The sequence below is a fragment of the Salminus brasiliensis genome, chromosome 5, assembly GCF_030463535.1.
Source record: "Salminus brasiliensis chromosome 5, fSalBra1.hap2, whole genome shotgun sequence".
NCBI classification, from domain to species: Eukaryota; Metazoa; Chordata; class Actinopteri; order Characiformes; family Bryconidae; genus Salminus; species Salminus brasiliensis.
This window is the reverse complement of record NC_132882.1, coordinates 13,039,498-13,055,692: the sequence shown is the minus strand read 5'-3', so window position 1 is coordinate 13,055,692 and position 16,195 is coordinate 13,039,498. Positions and strand designations below refer to the sequence as shown.

The window sequence follows — 16,195 nt, the reverse complement described above, 5'->3', positions numbered from 1 at the left end:
TTAGCAGACTGGTTCATCCAGGTTTGCTTGCTTTCTCTCTTACTTGATGTAGCATGTTGCTAAATTCACAACTCCAGTGGGTTTGGCCTTCTACTAGATTTCTGAGCGCTGCTGTGAGGATTTTATCATAATCAACAACAAGAACGTTAGTGAGGTCTGGATGTTGGAGGATCACCACCCCACCTCACTCCCAACAGCATTGGATGGAGCACCAACCACCATTCCAGAGAACACAGCTCCACTGCTCCACAGCTCAATATTAGAGAGTTTTATACCCCTCAAGCCCACACCTGGCATTAGCCATGGTGCCAATAGGTTCATGATTGTCTGCTCCAGAGAGTCCTATTCTATTGACAATACTTCTCAACAGGGACTAGACAAGCTGTGTGTGTGCACATTTTCACACCTGTTTCAGCAACGGGTGCAACTTAAAGTAGCTGATTGCATTCATTAAAAGGGGTGTCCGCAAACATTTGACAAATAGTGCATTTTTCACAATAACAATACATTATACAGCCCAATGCTTAATAACAATGACTTTAATCTCCCAAAGACTTGTCCTGAAGTCAAGGAACAGAAGTCTTATCCTACTGGAAGGCTTCTAATCAAGTAAAGGGTTAAAGAACTTGGAAATTGGAGTCAGAGAAATGAGGAGTAGTCAGTAAAGCAGCTGATCGATAAAAGTGATGGCTGTGTGTAAACTTCAGCACTGCTGAAAAATTCATGTTCCTTCACGCTCTCAACTCATCATCCACACTACGCTGCCCAACTTCCTTTCTCATTAGAACAGAATGGTTGCATGGCAACAAGCTGAGAACCAGAGCATGTGAGCGTATGCTTGTGTGTGTGTGTGTGTGTGTGTGTGTGTGTGTGCGCCCGCACACGTGTTGATGTGTGTGGCTCAGAGCCGCTGCAGGCAGAAACAGAGATGACATAATTAGAGGACCCGAGTGTGTCAGTCTGATAACAAAAACTAGAGAGGATCCTACAAAGACGCCACAGACAGATAAGTCTTCATACAGCATGTGCCCTGAGAAGCCACATGCTCAACAACCCTCCACTCCAAATGAGCCACTACAAGCCTACACGATAGGGATTCTAGTACTTCAGCTAAACTCAGCCTAAACCACAAGAACTCCAGACTAAGACTGCCTATGTCCTAAAGGCAGAGCGCGGAATTCTCCATATTCAGTGGATGAACTTGGATATTTGTATTCAGGAGATCAGTGCAATATTGACATTTGCCTAAATACAATTTCCTGGTCTCAGTTTCAGAATAGCTCAGTGTGTTCAAATAAAAAAATCCATCGAAAAGCACCTAAAATTCTTCGCAAAGGTTTAAGAACAAATAAGGAACTTCTTCAGAACAATGCTGCTCTAAAAAAACCACCTAAACAGACATATAGGCTGGAAATGGCATATAGCACAAGTTTACATATACAGCAAACCCACGGGGCCACCCAATGAATGCCTTCAGCTTCTTTAAGCTGCACCCATTGCTGAAACAGGTGTGCAAATGCATACACGCACACAGCTTGTCTAGCTTGTCTTGAGAAGTACTGCCAATAGAATAGGACTCTCTGGAGTCAATAAACATGAACCTATTGGCACCATGCTGCCTAATGCCAGGTGTGGGCTAGAGGAGTATAAAGTCCCCCAGCTTTGAGCTGTGGAGCAGTGGGACTGTGTTCTCTGGAATGATGGGTGGTGCACCATACAGTTCTTTTGGAAGGAGTTGGGGAGTTGGGGGATGAGGTGGGGTGGGGTGGTGATCATCCACCATCCTGACTTCACTAAGGGTTGTCATTGAATGCTGTCAAATCCACACAGCAATGCTTCAAAATCTAGTAGAGCACCTTCACTGGACAGTAAAAGCAAAATCAAGCCTTTTTAATACCCTTAATATTTAAGAAATATATTTAAGAAAGGATTTGTTGGGGATTGTTTGCAACCCATGAACCCAAAAGTCTACACAAGGTTAACAGCAACACTAAGAGCGTGCACAAAGGTGAGTAAAGTTACATACACAGGAAACCAGGCGCAGCACACACCCACAGCCACCAAAACTCTGTGTGTGTGTAAACCCACACGCTTCTCGGTTCATCATCCAGAGACCAGGTGACTTCTCATCTGATGTTCTCTCACAAACTAGCCGTTAAATTAGGTCACCTTGAAGCAAACAGAGAAGCTGCCTTCTCTGTTCTCTTACTTCAGCTTTTTTGTCAGTTTACCTTCAAGCCTCCAGAGTGCTTCAACAACATGAGTGTGGAGCCACTTAGAGCTGGAGAAGGTGCGAGAAGCTGATAAGACAGATTCCTCAGACAGTACTGTGGCCTGTGGTGGGCTTGGGTTTTGCTTATCTGCTGCACACCTCTATGCATCTCTGCCCAATTCCCACCTAATTCTGTAGTTAGCGGTCATCACCGGTGAAATAACTGAAACAACTATTTATAAATACTATTATATAATAACTATTTTTACAGCTACAAATTTAACAGCTTCTGAATAGATGTCTACACAGGTGCCAGAAAGGGTTGCCTAGAGATCCTCAAACTGTTCCTCAGAGACCCCCAGATAATCCCTTTAGTTTGCTCTACTTTGCAAGTTGGTTGGAGCAAGAACTCTATAAAAATCAAATATCCAACGCTTTGCCTTTTTAAAGTTTAGAATCTCCACATAATGTAAAGCTTCTAGACTAATTCAAGTTTTTCCCTATGATCCATTTAGGAACCTTTTATTATATATATATATATATATATATATATATATATATATATATATATATATATAATAAAACATTTATTAAACAAAGTTGTTTTAACTTGTTTTCAAGACAAAAATGTCTTTACTGCAGGAAAACCAGACCAAAACAGGGCTTTTTAAATTTATTGTCATTTATATTTTTCTGTTATTTACATTAAAACTACGTTTGGAAAATTGGTATTACATATATATATATATATATAGATAGATAGATAGATAGAGAGATAGATAGAGAGATAGATAGATAGATAGAGAGATAGAGAGATAGATATAAGGGTGCGTTTATACCGGTCAGCTTTGGTTCGATATTAAAACGAAGCCTGGTGCGATTGCTCAGTTAGTGTGGTTGGTTAGAGAAAGTTCAAACGCTGCCTTCTGAACTCCCTGCGCACCAAATAAGCTGTCTGAGACCACCTGAGCAGGTGGGGTTTGTTTGAAGAATGAACACAACACTAACCAAAAGCATCTAAACAAACCAAACGCATGACTTGACGTCCCAAGGTGGTTTTGTTATGCCATCTTGCAGCTAGAGTTGTGCACTGGTGCGTCTCCGTGCAGCCCAAACCACACACTACTGAACCACACAGCATTTCAGAACTAGTCACCTTTAGAGTAGCGCTAGTCAGTGTAGTTGCCTGAGTAAAGACATGCGCAAGTTGGGATGCAGCCACGGTAACATTGACAGTTTATAATTTTAATGCACGTTGTTCAGTATAAACAACTTTGTTTAATACTGATATCAAGATGCAGCAAGTTAATAAACCCAGGTTAAGGTGCAGGGGTTAGATTTTAAGCTTTTTCCCTGGATCACACAGGACCCACATTGTGCAGACGTACATGAACCTTCTGTCATAGGTACCTCACCCTGTTCTTTGCAGAGATGCTGCTGAGCTCTGATTCCACTGTACGTCAGTTTAGGCTGAAAGTAAGGGTCTTACTAGCTGACTGTGGAATTATCAAGTAATATTAAAACAAGAACATCCACATACCTCACATAACCTCACATCAGTAAACAGCTGTTGCTTTGAGTACCGTGAGTACCCTGAGTTCACGCACTTACGCATGGGACATATGCACAACCCCATGTTCAGACACTGAGAAAGCGAGAGAGCGAAAGAAAGAGGGAGAGAGAGCCAGAGAGACAGCCCTGGCCAGCACTGAGGCCTACACGTCAATGCTGCTGAATCAGACCAATACTGTTCTTCCACTCACAGGCACACAGCCATCCCACAATGCCTTACTGTGGACCAGGCTGATGATCAATCACCAGTGGACACAGTCTGCAGCTATACACTTCACCACGTAGCACAAAGAACAGACCCAGGCTGAGACAAGAGGCTGCACTGACAGGAAGACCACAGACCATTACATCATCAGCTCGCAGGGTGATCACTTCTCAGCAGCTGGAACTTTTAACAATAAGGGCCACTGGCCTCGTCAGCTGCTCCCCGGCTCTGAGCTGCTCTGACAAAGTCCTTTCTGATTAGAAAAAAGAAGTGTTTGGACACTGTTTGGCCAAAACATTAAAACCACCTGTTCTAATATTAAGTAGGTTCCTCTCGTGCTGCTTAATTAGCCCTGATCTGTTGAGGCATGGACTCCACAAGACACCTGTAAGTTGCAAGGTGGGGCGTCCATGAGGCCCAAGTGGCTTTGGATGTCCATGACCTGTCATCAGATCACCGGTTGTTTTTCCATGAAGCTCTTTCCTGGCACCATTTATGCCAGGAACTCCCAGCAAGACCTGCCTGGTGTTTTGGAGATGCTCTGACCCTGATGTCATCTACCCATCACAGTATCTCAGATTCTGACAGGAGCCACTGCAACTAGATCCTCTATGTTATTCACTTCACCCATCAGTGCTTTTATTGTTTTGTCAGATTGGTGTATAGTCAATTAATCTATTTGCCTATTACTGAATTGATCATTTAATCAGACCAAAGACAATCTAAATTTAATGAGACCGACAGAGCTTTATTGATTTCAAAGGAAATGGCAGACTGTGAGAGTATGCAAGTGTGCAAGTAACCACATGGTAGAGCTTGTTTTCGGTTGGCCACGTGTTGCAAGCCTCTGGCTCTGTCAACACTGAGTTATGAACAGCAGAGAGGCCTGCTTCAAACAGGCATCGCTATTTAAAGCCCGTTCAGAAATACACCACTCAGTTACAGTGGAAACAGTAGACAGGGCTACACACTCAGCCTCCTACAGAGAAAGGAGGCCTTCTCAAATTCATGTAAGGAAGCTTAATCGATTAAAGCCTTTTTGATTAGAACTTGATGGCCATAAACATATACATTTACGCACTGCCACACTGTACGTAGATATAAGTACAGTTGATATGGCATGTATCCCAAAAGTGTGTTTATACCTGTCAAATTATCTGACGGTTAGAACAACGCAAGTCAGAGGAACGCAGCTTTGGTTCCCGACATCTCTGTGAACTCCAGACGCTGTATGGATTTCCACACGTGACGCCAGCCATTGCCTCTAGGTAGCAAGCACACTCGGAAGAAAGCGCAGCTCCCCGCCTCCGATACAACAGCTAACAGATGCCTGGGCTGACAAACATCACACTAGGAATGAAGTTTGGAGGAAGTGCCATTAACCCACCCCTGAGAGAGCAATTGTGCTATTTCAGACTCCGGTTGCTGATGGCAATCAGCATGACCTGGAATTTAAAGCAGCGATTCTCATAATGGGTCCTCTAGTTTATGCAACAATATGACTACAGACATGAGAATACAGTCATACAGTCAATTGTGGGCTCAGTCAATTGTATCTAAATAAATTAAGATTTTATTCCAGGTCATTTTGGAGCATTTCTATTGATCCAGTGGTCATGAAATATTGAGAATCTCCCAACCTGGGCTAAGTGTTTATTAAAAGATGAATATTACAATAGTGAAAATGATGGTATGAATGTCTAAGTGTTATTTTAACGGTTTCTGAAGCTCTCCTCATGAGAGTTTAGGATTATTTGTAGTAATTATCTAACACCTGGTTTGGTACATCACTGCTTAATGGTGTTAAATCAGGTGAGCTGGTGATGGGACTGAACACATCCACGCAGTGGCTGGGGGCAGCCAGGAGAAATCTGGAAATAATAAATAAATGTGCTAAGGTACACACATGTAAGAATGCCCCAATTTTCACTTAATACATTATTTTGGAACCTTTGCAAGGCTTTCCATGTTTTGATAATATTCAGTTCAATCCCTTAGTACAGTTAATTTTTTTTTTTAGATCACTTGGTTAAGAGCAGGAGCAGTTGTCACCCAGTTCTGAGAGGGAGACGACATAACGCCTTGTTCAGGAGCAGCTGTAATGTGATTGCTAAGCCAGATTTTGGCCTGGCAGCAAAGACTTGACAGCACTGTCACTCCACGAGTTCACAGGCTGATGCAAACGCTGTGGGCCACACTGATGCTGAGTTGACGGTTCCACAGAGGGGTCTAAAAATCACAGTACAAGAAAAGCTGTGCACACACTTACTGTTTCATGCAACAGAGAAGCCTACAAGTCTGACAACAAATATTTGTAGCAGGTATGACATCTGGAATGCAAGAGACAACAAGGCAGTAAAGCTGTAGTTGTTTCCTGCAGTTAGAATGCGAGAAGAAGCAGAGGTGTTTTCCCAGGCCCTCAGCCAATCAGCCCAAGACACAAAAGCATGACCTCCAGAGTGCAGCACCAGAGGCTTGAGCTCAGTCAGTAACCAGATCTGGGCATTTGCGTGAAGCTTCAAATACACAGTGAGAGGCTGAATACAAACAGGACAAACATAACAGAGAACTCTCCTCATGCCTTATCTGCCATGTCTGGGTTTCACTGCTGGGTGATGCTTACAGTGAGGTTCTAAGACAGGGAAGCCAGACATTAGACTTTGGTTTGGGCAAAACATGCTCAGATGCTGTTTAACAATCATATTTACAACCCTGTTATTTTTGCCTTCGGAAGAAACACCCCCTTTCCTTTTTTACGGAGGACTCGCGATGCTCTTATTGTCTGGTTTACGCCCCAATGACGGCCCACAGAAACCGTAGATTTAACTCAGTAACAAAAACGCTAATTATTTCAGAGTCTTACTGGATAGTTTTGCAGTCATCTTGTCCCAGTGTGCGATTAGCAAGCTGAGGAAATGTGTATCTGGGTTAGCTTCTAGCTTAGCACTGACTCGCTTCCCCAGGTTTGGCTTTCTCAATCTTAGCAGTAAAAAAGAATAAGCTGATGCTTTTCCTTCTGATGTGAGTTTAGCTCCAGTTTGTTTTTCGAAGTGAGAGTACGATGGAGAGAAGGTAAAAGCTAGTGTTAGGATCCAGGTTTGCTTTCCCAGCTTTTGTTTTGCTGGGTTTTGCTGAGGACACTACCACAGGAAACGCTAAATTCACAGAGTCTGCTTCACATAGCAGCCTTTACCCCCACAACTAGCAGAGTCTGGAGGTGATGTGCTGCTCTCCAATGTTACAAATATTACCTAGGGCTGGGCAATATGTCAGAAATAATGATTATTGACTATTTCATACAAGATATAAAAATCATTATATTCGTAATATCGCATCTGCTACACAGGTTGGCATGTGTGTACGATTTAATCCCCAAAAATATTATGCATGGGTCGTTTCTGGGGAAATGGCTGATTTCTGGAGGAAGGACAATAGCAGCTATAGTTGAGGAAAAGCTTTCAGTAGTGGGCTGGGTACATGCAAATTGTGGGGGTGTAAATAGACCAAGTTATGCAGAGTGTTTATTTAAAAACAGGTGACAGTAGTGTTTCATGGTTCATGGTGTGTCACTTCCATGTTCTGAACCCTCATTACTCTACTACACCAAGGTAAATAATGTCTTCCATTCTAGGGCCCTTTGAAATCAATGATGGAAACAGATTTAATGCATTCTGAACACATTATGTTTTGCCAACAACACCACAAACTGATGTGTTTTTACATGTCAAGAAATAACAGACCCCTCCTAGTACTGTCCCAGACTATTAGCTAATACACTTCCTTAAGCCACATCTGAATAGATATTTCCAGTCACCAGCGAGCCTCGAATGGCCATGATTTGGAAAGAGAAGGGGATAAAGCACATCAGCAACAAAGCAGAGGCCTATGCTGACACAGGGGTGACAGAAAGTGAGAGCAACAAAAGAGGAAGTGAATAGAGGAGGACTGAGAGAGCGAGAGAGAGCGGGAGAGAGCAAAAAGAGAGAGGGAAAAGAGACTGCGTTTATTTTAAGCCGGATCCAGGATTGATTTACCACCACGCTAGTCAGCTTTCCTGAGGAAGAGTCGGTGCAGGCCAAGGGATGACACGTTTTATCCTCCAAAACACAAATATACAACTGCAGAACAACACTGAGGATAAGAGAGATGTTCTGCTGAGAAGCCTTAATCATAGAGTGCTGACTGTGCTAAACATGAGATCTCAATCTTAGATATTTTATTATCTCCAAAAACATTCTGTATTTGATTCTGAACATCATGGCATTACTTCAGGAGATGGAGTCAGTATCGTCTACTAACCGCAAGGAGAAGTAGACTTCTTGTGCTATATTCATACCTGCAAACTGACATGTTCAGTTGACCCAGTTATACCAATATGATATAAACAATACAATCTTGCGGTTATAATAATTGAACATGAACTCTTATGCAAAGCATTGGGCAAATAATTGGTTGATTTTCAGTTGAATTTCTGAGTGAAAATAAGAGAATAAATCCTCTACAGGAAACAAACTCCAATAATAATATTTTCTGCATGCTTTAAAGCACAATTCTGATTTATTTTTTGAATTTAACATATTAAATATATATATATAATGTGTCATTACCTTTGCATACATCACATTCAATGTTTTTATTATTTTTTGCAATGTGTTCAATTAGGAAAATAAATAGGAAATATGCTTTAGAAGGTGTAGAACTGTTTCTCAGTAGAGGACCTTAATTTTTTCCCCAAATTAACACCACATATAATTTACAAAAAAGGGGCAGCCAAACTTTTGCATATATTACTAAATATACATCAGATATTGTTTGTTATTATTATTATTCAGTTATTTATTTTAAGGTTATGTAACTACTAAAATATGCAGGTAATTAAATAACAGCCACAAACAACAGTAAAAATTATTTTAAAAAAGTGCACCACAGACAGATGTTTAGAGCTTGAGAGATTTGATGTCAGTTAAGATCGGACAAAGTACATTTATACAACAGATTAACATCCACTACATTATTCTTACAATCAGTTCTAAATTCACTCACAAAGTACATGTTAGTGCAACTCTACAACCTACATTTCCCATTCCCATATCATTTATATAATTACTGTATACTATACTGTATAATTATCCACTGGGTTTTTAACAATATATTCTACACAGACAGCATGGGACCAGTGATTGTGTGTTTGGTTGGTTGGAAACCAAAATAGTGGCAAACTGCTGTGTTGGCACCCTACGTCTGGACAAGCTTGTCCAGCTTTCTCGCCACTGGGGATCAGATCTCATATGCAAGAGTTTCTCTGCTTTATTAGCTTGAATTCTTGAAGCATTCTTTACTGGACTAGAGGGTTTTCCACTGGTGTTTAAAGTATGCATATTCGTAGATTACTAATTTGAGATGTTCTGCATGTGTGTGTTTATATGCATATATACACACACCACATATACATACAATTGCGTTGTCTTTTCTATTGTATATATATTTTATATGAAGCATAGATTCTAATAATTTGGATGAATTATGAAGGAATTGCGCCTAAAAAGAACAGAATGATCATTTACATAATCACCACCTATGTCCTAACCATATTTGATCATATAAAAGCTCACAATGTACAAACTAATAGAAATATGACCCATAGGCTAATCCACAGAGCTCTACCAGTGCAGAATGGAAGATAACAGATCGACCTGCCTATCAATACTTTATGACAAAAAATATGAATATAGCTCTCCTTTAACAAGCAGTTCTCTCCTAGTTTCACCTGGAAACAAGCAAAAACAGTCAAAATCAGTAAACCTTTGAGAATCACTAAGGCCCTGCTGGTGCTCAGGAACCCAACAGCTGTGTACATCTCTTTTCAAACGGCCCACATACAATTAACGGCCACCATATGTTTCTCTACAATCATGTGTATGCAGCTGGACAGCACTGGCTAGCGTGCAGTGACCGCTCCCACCATAGCTCAGCTTTCGAGTCCTTTTCTGACAATGCTTAACTTCCTTCAAGAGGGTTATGGTTAAATATGCCTTGGTGTTTTATTTCCTCTCTTTCTCGTTTTTAGGTCCATCTAAGCGGTTTCAACAGCCCAGCTAAAGAGTCAGTTCCTCAAACCAAAACAGCTGTGTAAAAGTAGAATTTCCATCTAAAGGAAGCACTCGACTAGGTCTCCACAGCCAGCCTGAGACCCCAAACGAGTGGTGATCCAGAGCTGAGACTGAATGTAAGAGAATGTAGGTGTGTTGTAGTACTGTTGTGAAGCTCTTTTGCTCTGCCCTGAGATAAATAAATTATTAAAGGTGTGAGACAATAGAGGCTATGGGGTTTGTCCCAATTGCAGAACTTCTCCTCCATGCAAGCTGACAACACAGGCTATTGCATGAGCCCAAGAGTGATGGCATTTAGGTGACACACTTTTTCCCTTAAAAGCACGGTCAGAACTGGCATCTAAGCTAGTCGATTTGTCTAAACTAGTCGAGATTTCATTCCTGTGGGAAATACACCAACATGCGATAACATGTCCTGGTGAAACTGGGATGAGATAAACTAGGAGAGGGGAGTGATATCATGAGAACTAAAACGGTCATGTCTATCTCTGAAGGTGTGAAGCAACACAACTATGCAGTACTACTGAAGCCTTAGAAGTCTTAGGTGACCTAAATCAGCGCTTTCTTTCTACGTAGGTTATTCTTGCGCTTGCGGCCACACAACATACATATACCACAAGTATGCCCCACAAATAACATTCCAATAACTAATCAATTAATAATTTAGTTTGCATATTTCTCCTGGTCCTGGTCTTGGGTAATACCTCTGTAAGTGGTCTCTTTACTAATCACACAGCCGACGTGGTTGGTTCTGCCTGCACAGCTTTAACAAAACTACCCATTCCCCACAGTTTCCTCACTCTATTCAGTCCGAGAAACTTGGCAAGCTAAAGCCAACATGAGTGGCATAATTAAAAGCTATTAAGCTGGTTTATCTGTGTTCCTCTGACCATCTTTCCTCCATCCGCTCATTTATTCGCCATAATATACAACCTTATCAAGCCATGCCAGCATCCTAAGTGTGTACTCCCTGGAATGAAACCAAGTGTCCACAGCTGGATCTGATGTAATTTGACACAATAACAACAAAATATTGTCATCATGAATCGCTTACTGGCTTAATGGCCCTATGACAGATCTTTGCCACAAACAGAAGACCCCACAAAACCTAAAAGTCCATTCCCTGGACTGACCCCTCCAATTTAGTGAGCAAAGACAAAAGGGTCTTGATTCACTTACTAGTTCTGCTGCTGGAAAATAAAGGGTTGCAATGACATCACATGTCTTTCTCGCTCCAACTAGGAAACGAATCTGGATGAAAGTCAAATGCAGATTAAAAAAAATCAAAAGTTTAGCCATAACAGTGTTACTGCCACAGTTACTTTTTACAGTAAAAACTCCCTCAGTCTGGACACAGAGCTGCATTGGAAACCTGCAGACTGAGCAGCTGTTACAGAGCCATAAGACAAACAATAATAATAAGTAATAAGTAAATAAGCACTAGTTAACAGTGGGCTAAGACCGATGACTGCAAAGTCATATGGGTCAAGTTTACTTTATCTTCTCTAGGTCTACAGCTTTAGCTCACCACTCGCTACCTTAGAGCAGGATACATCCCCCTCCTTGAACTGTTGCTGAGCTGACTATATACAGATAGCTCCTCCACCTAGAACATACCAAGATCAGCCCAGGTAAAAACAAAGACACCAGGTCTACCGACAGTCACCATAACAGTACATACTATAGCTAATACTCATCATCAATGACGCATGCTCAATAGTGAGGTCATCAACAGTTATCGTGTACACTCATTCACATTTCCTTCCTCTTTACAGGTTCTTACTTCCTTCCCCTCAGCAGAGGATCCACTCAGTGTAACTCGCTCTTTCCTCTTCACTGTCACAGGAGAGGAGTATGACCAGTCAACTGTTAAAAGCAGGTGAGTATATGCAACAATGTCTGTTGGTAATGGGTAAGGGCTACCTTACATCATTACAGATGGTCAGCGATGTTGTGGCTCCAGCCAGGCCGTGTCAAAATAAAAGTCACTCATAGAAACGTAGCAGTAACTCAAAACACTTACACACTGAAAGCTACATTTACTGTCTCCCCTTTTTATTTTTGGCTTGTTGTATTGTTCCTACTTCTCTAACTAAAACATATACTGGAGTTTTATTGATATTTTATATTTGCAGGAAATAAAATATTACAAAATACTGAAAAATTAAAAATGATGACTACAATGCATGTTATTGAACATTTTACTAACTGCAAAGCAATGCAATGCAATTAAACTGGACTAATTATGCCCTCTTCTTTCTTAGAAGTACTGACAGCTCCTTGCCTGCACTTTCCTGTGACCAATAACTGCTGTTTATTATTGTCTGTGTTTTGGTGGCCTACCAAAGCATCATAACAATAATAGAGGTCTAAGCCTTAACTCAATCAGAAAGGTAGTAAAACCCAACATTGTAAAACAGTGTTACAAATAATGAACCTGGAAATGTAAAATATGTATTACATAAATGGTAAAGACCATGGGTTACATTATTAGGTGAGTTATTACAGTTTTAATGCATTAGATAAGTGCTTATAAGCATGAATAAGAGAAGTGCACAATGTTGGTCTATTGTTGGGGAATCATCCCAATACTAAGTGCTACACATCCTCAATCAATCATTCATTTACTCTCAACAGAAAAACTAAGAATCTTCTATTAACAGTTTTACAAAGCCAGTAGGGCCAATGAGGACATTGAGACACAGTTCAGAAGAAACTCTCCAGTGTGAAAACAAACCTGCGATAATGGGCCCCTACCAAAACAAGCCCAGGACTGGTGCTGGGTGTAAACTCAACCATTTGAGCCTCTTCACACAACCCAAATAAGTGTGAGAACACCCTAAAAGTAGACCATCATGCTACTTAATTACTCAAACACTACTACTCCAGAAAAAACATACCTAACAACAGTGTGAGAGTGTGCTATTTAAGGCGAGATCTGTTACAGAACTGGATCAGATTCATTTATTCAGCATTTTACGCTGAGGCAGCGGTTTTTGTACTAGTACTGTGTTTTCTGTAGTAGACCTTCCAGACTGCACAGCTGTGTGTGGATTTTGAAAGAGTTGTACAGTAATGTGTTCAGTTTTACTATGAAACAAATAAAGCAATTCTATTACAGTCTGAAGACATCCCACCTCTCCCAGAAGTCACGGGAGTCTCACGCATATTAATAGCAGCTTCCTGACGCCCACAAATGATATACAATATCTGAGAAATTAAGAGCAAGTCACAGATATAGTGGTAGAGTGACATAGAGGTCTCCCTTTGTGCTGAGTAGACCTATTCATTTTCAGCGTGGTTGCCCTCTCTTTCAGTGTCCATCAGTTGCTCACTGCACTGTTTATCCATGGTGGGGAAATGACTGTAAAATCCAGCTGAGGCACATTAACAGGCATCACTCATTAGCATAGCTGAAATTATTTACACTAGTAGTACTGCTCTATTGTTACTCTACTGATGTCTATGATGATTGCTTCAAGTTATAATAGAATACACAACTCAATAAGTTGAATAATATGATAATATTAATGGATTAATGGATCATAAAACTCACAGTCACACTAGATCTGATCATGGTGTTTGAGTCACAGCAAAACAGAAGATAGGAGATAAATGTGTGAACAGCTTTGTTTGAAAGTATTTCGTTTGTATTGGTGACATGTACACAGGATCTAGTTATTAATTTGAGTGTGTGACTTATTTTAACAGTCTGTTTTTCTGTTTATATTAGTGACTTATTTTGAAACTGTCTGTATTAGTGACTTTTATTCTAACAGGGTCTGTTAGTGAGGTAGTGGTGAGTGGAGTGATTGCCTCTCACTCTCACACTTTTTTTTCTTTCATTTCGTTTCTGGGGTCGACTTCAACTTAAAGATCTCTCCTTTTCTCAGCCTGTGTCCTTATGAGACTCCAACACCTCACACTAATCTAACTCCGCTCTGCACTCACACACCAGAGTGATGCCGCTGTACAGGTAAGGCTAAGCTGCCCTACGGCACCTAGGCCCTGGACCTTGGAGGTTTTCTCCACAGGCTCTGTTCACGTGCGGACAGCTGCTCAGTCCTTATGTCAGTAAAACCTGACTTCACACTGTAATGGTGGAGATTAAAGTTTGTAAAGTTTGGAGATTAATCCGATGTTCTTATGCGTCCTGAACGGTGGGGAGCAATCCGTGATCGGTTACTCCTCTACAGCATATAATAGCATATTCTAATGTCACATTTTCTGCACATACCCAACTTGGTTTACAGATTAGACAAAAGCACTAAAAGGATGACATAACAGGCCCTATTTTAGTGATCATTAGGTGATCTGTCAACAGTGCAGTATGGCGGACTGCTATGTCAATGGCGCATTGCGCACTGTCTGGGAAGGCTTGCTGGAGCGGTGGAGCGCCTCGCCTCTCAAATAATACAACTGTATTTTGCATTCTGTTTATTGCTGATGTAAACGCTTGCATAGCTGCCAACTGGTACGCTCTTTGGGTTTGTGCACTGCTGCGTGTCCATGTGTGCGTAACAGCAGGGGTGTATGCGCGCTGGGCACGTGCCTTTGTTGACCATTCACTGCCAAGATTCACTGACCGTTGACGTCTTCGTGACGTCTTCGTCTTCTCCGTTGCCAAGATAGCAATACGCCAGAAATGTACCCGAACACACCTCATTTCGGGACCACCACGTCCATCGGCGTAGATAGCTATATTCCCAAGCACCGTTGGTATTTAAACAGCACCGGCAGAAGGGCAACAAGCCTTAAAGTATGTGTAGGATAAAATTATTTTACTCAAAGCCATTTCTATTGATCTATTCATAATACATTTTAACACAATATAAAGAATAACTTTCCCTGATTAGCTAACACCAACTGCCCCAACACTGCTGACCATGTCCACAATATGCCCAGAGACGCAAGTGACGTCCCTCACATCTGGGACTGGACATCATACAGTCATATCGCCCAGCCCTGTCAGCACCATCAGCACTGATCCATGCATTAATGCTTAATGCATTATTATAATAGATAAATCCAGTCTGCAGATACACTTGTCAGCTCCATGCTGATGCTGAGGGACTGAAGGCCATGTGTCTGGGACTCGCTCACATCATTAGCTCTAGCTATCCGAACCGGGGTCCCGGACTGTCCCACTGACCTGCAGCTCTGGACGCCTTCGCAGCAGTAAACACTCCTCTCCAGAGCACATGAGCTCGACAAGAAATCACAATAACGCTGGCTACATCTGCGGACCGTGTGTGTGTGTGTGTGTGTTGACATGAGCTAGCCCCCTGTAGCGCTATAACACTTGCTATAGCTAGCTAGCACTGTAGCTACCAAACACCAGTTAGCCAGCCCGTTAGCCAGTCAACCGCCAGCGAGCAGCGGCGTAACGGTCACACAAATGGAGCTCAGGGAGACGGGTTGTTGTTTTGGACTGCTTAAAGTCAGCTTCAGGGTCTTATTGAGAAATATAAAGAAGGAAAAATGGCTGTTTTTAGCAAGTTAGCTAGCTAGCCGTCGAAGCTAGCCCGCTGTTCCCCGGCAACAGCAGCCCTCCCTGCCTGCCAGTGGCGGTGACGGCGGCGGCGGCGGCGGCGGCAGCAGCGGCAGCAGCAGCGGCAGCGGCAGCTAACGACTCTCTAACGCAGACACGAGAGGTGACTTCTCATGTCCAGCACAGAGATTTGCATATTTTTAAAGCCTCTGAATAAATACCTGTGTGCTGGCAACTCAGACAACGCGGTGTAAGTGACATCCCTGTGCAGATTTAGGTCATGTTGAAGGCGCTCCTGAACGCACCACAACACGACGGAGAGAGGGCGACTTCTGCCCCGGGAGGAGTGAGCGACGGAGGGCGAGCCTAGACAAACAGCTACGCGTGCTGGTTCCGCTCCTCTCTGGGCGATTCAAGCCAAAAACGAGCCTGGCGTCGTTTCCCGTGATGGTACCGAACTGCTAGGAGATGGTCTGGAGGCTTCGGTCATCGTGGAGAGAGAAAAGAGAAAGTGGAAATAAGAGCCACACACGCAGAGCCGCTCACAGCAGGTCGCAGTACAGGCGCCGAGCCGCTGCTTTCTGGCCGGGGGAGGAGCAGCTGGA

The 16,195-nt window shown here is 42.2% G+C and overlaps 1 protein-coding gene across 1 annotated transcript in view; it reads right to left on the bottom strand.

The window, feature by feature from the left end:
* The window catches only part of dennd4b (DENN/MADD domain containing 4B), a 41,813-nt gene extending 25,618 nt beyond the window's left edge, over positions 1–16,195 (bottom strand). Inside the window, exon 1 of the mRNA XM_072679426.1 lies at positions 15,812–16,195. The gene's annotated coding sequence lies outside the window, so the exon portion shown is untranslated. The remainder of the gene's footprint in view (positions 1–15,811) is intronic.